The following is a 6433-nucleotide window of genomic DNA, read 5'->3' on the forward strand; positions in this document are numbered from 1 at the left end:
CTCCAGTTGGCAAACCCAGACTCTTAGCTACGTCTCCTTAACACAGGATGACTTTTGGGCTCTGTCTGAGCTCTCCATCTTTGTATTAGGGCCTTGGAATTCATTTTCACAGTAACCTTATTTAGTTTTTTCTTTTTTGAGAAAATCTATGAACCCATTTTTTTCTTTCTGATATAGTGAAGGTCTGTCAATTTTAATAATTTATTCAAGGTGTCTCCTTTTTATAATCAGAAAGAACATAAATCACATATTACAGATATGAGCAATGAAACATGGTATAGTACTAGATAACTTTGAAACATATAATGGATAATGTGTGATTGTTTTAGACAACCCTTTCTCAGTAAGTTGAAACTCGGAAAACAAAAATCCATTGAAACATACCAACTGACCAGGCTCACTCAAGAGAGCTGAAAAATCCTCCACTAAAGATATTTAATACGGCCGGGCGCGGTGGCTCACGCTTGTAATCCCAGCACTTTGGGAGGCCGAGGCGGGCGGATCACGAGGTCAGGAGATCGAGACCACGGTGAAACCCCGTCTCTACTAAAAATACAAAAAAAATTAGCCGGGCGTGGTGGTGGGCGCCTGTAGTCCCAGCTACTCGGAGAGGCTGAGGCAGGAGAATGGCGTGAACCCGGGAGGCGGAGCTTGCAGTGAGCCGAGATGGTGTCACTGCACTCCAGCCTGGGCGACAGAGCGAGACTCCGTCTCAAAAAAAAAAAAAAAAAAGATATTTAATACATATATCTATATCTATATATCTATATATCTCTTAGAGAGAAAGAATAAGTCATATTCTAGTGAGAATTGTTAGGATTTTTTTTTTTTTTGAGATGGAGTCTCCCTCTGTTGCCAGGCTGGAGTGCAGTGGTGTGATCTCAGCCCACTGCAACCTCTGCCTCCTGGGTTCAAGCAATTCTCCTGCCTCATCATCCCAAGTAACCGGGATTACAGGTGCACGCCACCATGCCCAGCTAATTTTTGTATTTTTAGTAAAGACAGGGTTTCACCATGTTGGCCAGGATGGTCTTGATCTCTTGACCTCATGATCTGCCTGCCTCGGCCTCCCAAAGTGCTGAGATTACAGGCGTGAGCTACTGCACCCAGCCTCAAGATTTATTAGGATTTTAAAGTTGGTTTAACAATAGAAAATCTATTAATCTATTATATTAAATACAGTCTGTGGTGTAATAAAAAATATATCTGGATGTTTGTCCCAGGCTTAGTGCTACAAAAATCTTGCAATTCTTTGAGTGAGAGGAGTGTATTTTTTATACTAACGAAGTGATTCACTGTAGGTTCCTAGAAAGGTTCAGAATGGGGGCTCTTCATCAGAAAGACCAACCATGTAATAAGAGGGTTGAAACTTTGATCCAGATTGACCTTTGGGGAGAGGAAAGGAACTAGAGATTGAAGTCAGCCATGTGAGTGTGATTTAATCACAGCTACAAAATGAGACACCCCTTCCTCGTTCCTCCCTACCAACTTAGAACTCGATGCAGAGGCTTGGTGGAGTTTCCTGGTTGGTGAACATGTTGACGTACCAGGAGGATGATGTGCCTTGACTTTGTGGGGAGAAGGTATGGAAACTTCACATGTAACCAATAACTAGAACACTTAAAAAAAATTATCAAATGACCATCCATAGGTGAATGAGTAATTGTATTAATTTTCTAGGGCTGCCATAACACAATACCAAAACTGGGTGGCTCAAACAACAGAAATTAATTTTCTAACAATTCTAAAGTCAAAGATTAAGATGCTGGCAGTTTTGGAGTTCTCTGAGGCCACTCTCCTTGGCTTGCACATGGCTGCCCTCTTTCTGTCTCTTCACAAGGCCATTACTGTATGCATGTGTACCCCTGGTGTCTCTGTGTGTCTTAATTTCTTATAAGGACACTGGTCAGATTAGGGTCCAACCTAATGGGCTGATTTCAACTTAATTACCTCTTTAAAGTCCTACCTCCAAATACATCACATTTTGAGGTACTAGGGGGTTAGGATTTCAACGTATAAATTTTGGGTATACACAATAATGTCCATGGCAGCAATCGATTGTAGCATCTCTATGAAATGGAACACTATCCAGCAATATAAAAGGATGTCTATACATAATATGGATGAATCTCAAGAGCCTTAAGCTCAGTGAAAGAAGCCAGATGCAGAAGATTACATGTAGTATCATTCAATTTATGTAAAAATCTAGAAAAAGAAAAATCAGTGGAGCAAGAAGGCCAAAGAGAAACCTTCATCAATTTTCTCCCCACAGGAACACCAGCTGAACAACTACTCATGCAAGAAAGCACATTTATAAGAACCAGAAAACTAGATGACTGATCGGATTTTAACATAATGTCAAGAAGAAAGGCATTGAAGTTGGTAGGAAAGGTAGTCTTGCATTGCCTAAACCACCCCTTTCCCATCCCTTGGCAGACCAACATGCAGAGAAAAATCTGTGTGCTTGTAGAAGAGAGCGCAAAGTGAGTGTGGGACTTTGCATTGGAACTCGGTGCTGCCCAGGCACAGAAGAACACAACACGGCACAATTCTACTTGTGCCCATGGAGAGAGCATTTAGACCAGCCTGGGGCCTGAAGCAAATCCTCAACCCCTGTGAAAGGAACCTGAGTCTCAGCTGGCACCAACAACAACTGACCAAAGTGGCCTGGGGCCCAGAATAAGTTTGAGTGGCAGTTAGGTCACAAGGACTGCAGTCCTTGGGCAAGCCCTAGTGCTGCAGTGGTCTCTCAGGCTGTGGACTTCGGGTGCATGTGACCCAGTATGTCACCAGCTGTAGCAGCCAAGGGAGTGTGCCACACCCCTCCCCCAACTCCAGGCAGTGTGGCTCAGAAAGAGACTCCTTTTGCTTGAGGAAAGGAGAGGGAAGAGTACAGATGACTTTGTTTTTCAACTTGAGTACCAGCTCAGTCATAGGAAAATAAAGCGCTAAGTAGAATCCTGAAGCCACTGATCCCAGGCCTTTGCTCCTGGACAGTGCTGCTAGACCCAACCCAGCCAGAAGGGAATCTGCTGTCCTGGTTGGATGGACACAAGTTCTGGCTGGTTTTACCACCTTCTGATTAAAGTGGCCTCAAGCCTTGAATAAACATCAGTGGCAGTCAGGCAGTACTGACTGTGGACCTTGGGCAATACCCAGTACTGTGCTGGTCACAGAGTCTGTGGGTTTAGACTAGCATTACTGTGATGCCAGCTGTGATGGACACAGGAGTCCCTGTGTCACCTCTCCCCCAATTACAGGCAGCCTGGTATATACAGAGAGACTTCTTATACTTGGGGGAATGAGAGAGAAGAGAGTAAAGGACTTTGCCTGGGAACCCAGAACATTCTCTTCTCTTTCCCACATCTATCTAGGCTGGGTATCTAGGAGTCTGCAAGATTTATTGCATACTTAGGATTATGGCACCCTCTAGTGCTGGAATGGCTGCAGTGACCACAGCTTAGGGAACTCAGCACTCAGTCCCCTTTGAATTCTTGGAAGGCCCTCTGAAGAAGAACGGGTACAAGCAAGGCCAGACTGTGATGACTGGAATAAATAACAAACTCTTCAGTGTTCCGACATATACAAATATCCACAAGTATTGAGAACATTCAGGAAAATATAATCTCATCAAATGGACTAAATAAGCTGCCCAGTGACCAGCCCTGGAGTGATAGAGATCTATCAGACAGGGAATATCTTTCAGACAGGAAATTCAAAATATCTGTCTTGAAGAAGCTAAAAGAATGTCAAGAAAACATGAAGAAAGAATTCAGAATTTTAGCAGAGAAATTTAACAGAGATTGAAATAATTACAAAAAAAAAAATCAAACTGAATCATCCTAGGGCTGAAAAAGACAATGGATGAACTGAAAAATACATCAGAATATAACAACAGCATAATTGATTAAGCAGAAGCATTTGTTAGCTTAAATACAGGCTATTGAAAATACAGAGGAGAAAAAAGAAAAAGAATGAACTGTGCTTAAAAGATAGAAAATAGCCACAAAAGGGCAAGTCTAAGAGTGATTAGCTTTAAAAAGGGAGTAGAGATAGATGTAGGGATAGACAGTTTATTCAAAGAAATAATTATAGAGTACTTTCCAAATGTGTGTGTATATGTATGTGTATATATATATATATATATGAATATCCAGGTATAAGAAAGTCAATGCCAACCAGATTCAACACAAGACATATAACAATCAAACTCTCAAAGGTCAAGGATGAAAAAGAGGAAAAGTAGCAAGAGAAAAGAAACAACATAGAAAGGAACTCCAGTATATCTGGCAGCAGTCTTCTCAGCAGAAATCTCATAGGCCAGAAGAAAGTGAAAAGACATATTTAAAGTGCTGAAGGAAACCATCTTCAACCAAGAATATTCTAGTCATCAAATATATTCTTCAACCATGAAGGAGAAATAAAGGCTTTCCCAGCAAACAAAAGCGGAGGGAATTCATCAATACCAGGCCTGTCTTACAAGAAATAGTAAAGAGAGCTCATCAGTCTGAAAGAAAAGAATGCTAATGTGCAACAAGAAATCATCTGAAGGAATAAAACTTACTGGCAAAAGTAAATACACAGACAAATTGAGAATATTCTAATACTGTAGTTCTGGTGTGTGAACCCCTCATATCTTTAGTATGAGCACTAATACAAAGCTATCAAGAATGACAACTGCATAGCTTTTTAGGAGATATATAAAAAGATATAAAGTGAGACAACGAAAAGAAAAAAGGGAATGATGAGTTATAGTGTAGAGATTTGTAGTTTATTCTTTGCTTATTTGTTTCTTTTCATTGTGATCAAAGTTAAGTTTTCATCAGTTTAAAATAACTTTTTGTAACTGTAAGATTTTTTTGTGTCTCATGGCAAACATAATGCAAAAATTTATAGTAGAGATACTAAAAACAAAAAGCAAAGGATTAAATCATGCTACCAGAGAAAATCACTTATCCACAAAAAAGGCAGTAAGAAAATTAGAGAAGACTTCAACCATTGTGGAAGTCAGTGTGGCGATTCCTCAGGGATCTTGAACTAGAAATACCATTTGACCCAGCCATCCCATTACTGGGTATATACGCAAAGGACTATAAATCATGCTGCTATAAAGACACATGCACACATATGTTTATTGCGGCACTATTCACAATAGCAAAGACTTGGAACCAACCCAAATGTCCAACAACGATAGACTGGATTAAGAAAATGTGGCACATATACACCATGGAATACTATGCAGCCATAAAAAATGATGAGTTCGTGTCCTTTGTAGGGACATGGATGAAACTGGAAAACATCATTCTCAGTAAACTATCGCAAGGACAAAAAACCAAACACCACATGTTCTCATAGGTGGGAATTGAACAATGAGAACTCATGGACACAGGAAGGGGATCATCACACTCCGTGGACTGTTGTGGGGTGGGGGGAGGGGGGAGGGACAGCATTAGGAGATACACCTAATGCTAAATGACGAGTTAATGGGTGCAGGAAATCAACATGGCACATGGATACATATGTAACAAACCTGCACATTGTGCACATGTACCCTAAAACCCTAAAGTATAATAAAAAAGAAAAAAAATAAATAAAATAAAATAATAAATAAAAAAAGAAAATTAGAGAAGACTTAGAAAACAAATAACAAAATGGAAGTAGTAAGTCCCTAACTACAAATATAAGATTTAATGTAAATGGGTGAAATTCTTCAACTAAAAGACATAGAGTGGTTGAATAGATTAAAAAAAAAAAAAAGACCTAACTATGTGCTGCCTACAAGAAAACTCACTACACCTGTAAAGATGTACAGACTGAGAGTGAAGGGATAGAAAAAGATATGCCATGCAAATGAAAACCAAAATGGAACAGGTCTAGCTATATTTATATCAGGTACAATAATTATTTTTAAATAATACAGTTTTTCAAGTTAAAAACTAAAAAAGTAATTATGAAAAAAGTCAATTTAGAAAGATATAACAATTGTAAATATATATAACCCCAACATTAGGGCACCCACAAACACATAAAGCAAATATTAATAGATCAAAAGGATAGACTTCAATACAATAATACCAGAGAACTTCAACACCTCATCTTCAGCAATGGGCAGATCATTCAGAGAATACATTAACAAAGAAAAAAACCCAAAAGAAACTAAAGCAAAAAACTTAAAAGTACAACAAAGAAGAAAACTAAGAAACTAAACTCAAAATTGGCAGAAGGAAATAAATAAAGATCAGAGCAGAAATAAATGAAATAGAGATTTTAAAATACAAAAGATCAACAAAACAAGGAATTTTTTTTAATTTTAATTTTTAGTTCTAGGATACATGTGCAGAATGTGGAGGTTTGTTACATAGGTAAACATGTGCCATGGTGGTTTGCTGCACCTATCAACCCATCACCTAGGTATTAAGCCCAGCATATATTA

This window comes from Nomascus leucogenys, chromosome 10 (assembly GCF_006542625.1).
Source record: "Nomascus leucogenys isolate Asia chromosome 10, Asia_NLE_v1, whole genome shotgun sequence".
Taxonomy (NCBI): Eukaryota; Metazoa; Chordata; class Mammalia; order Primates; family Hylobatidae; genus Nomascus; species Nomascus leucogenys.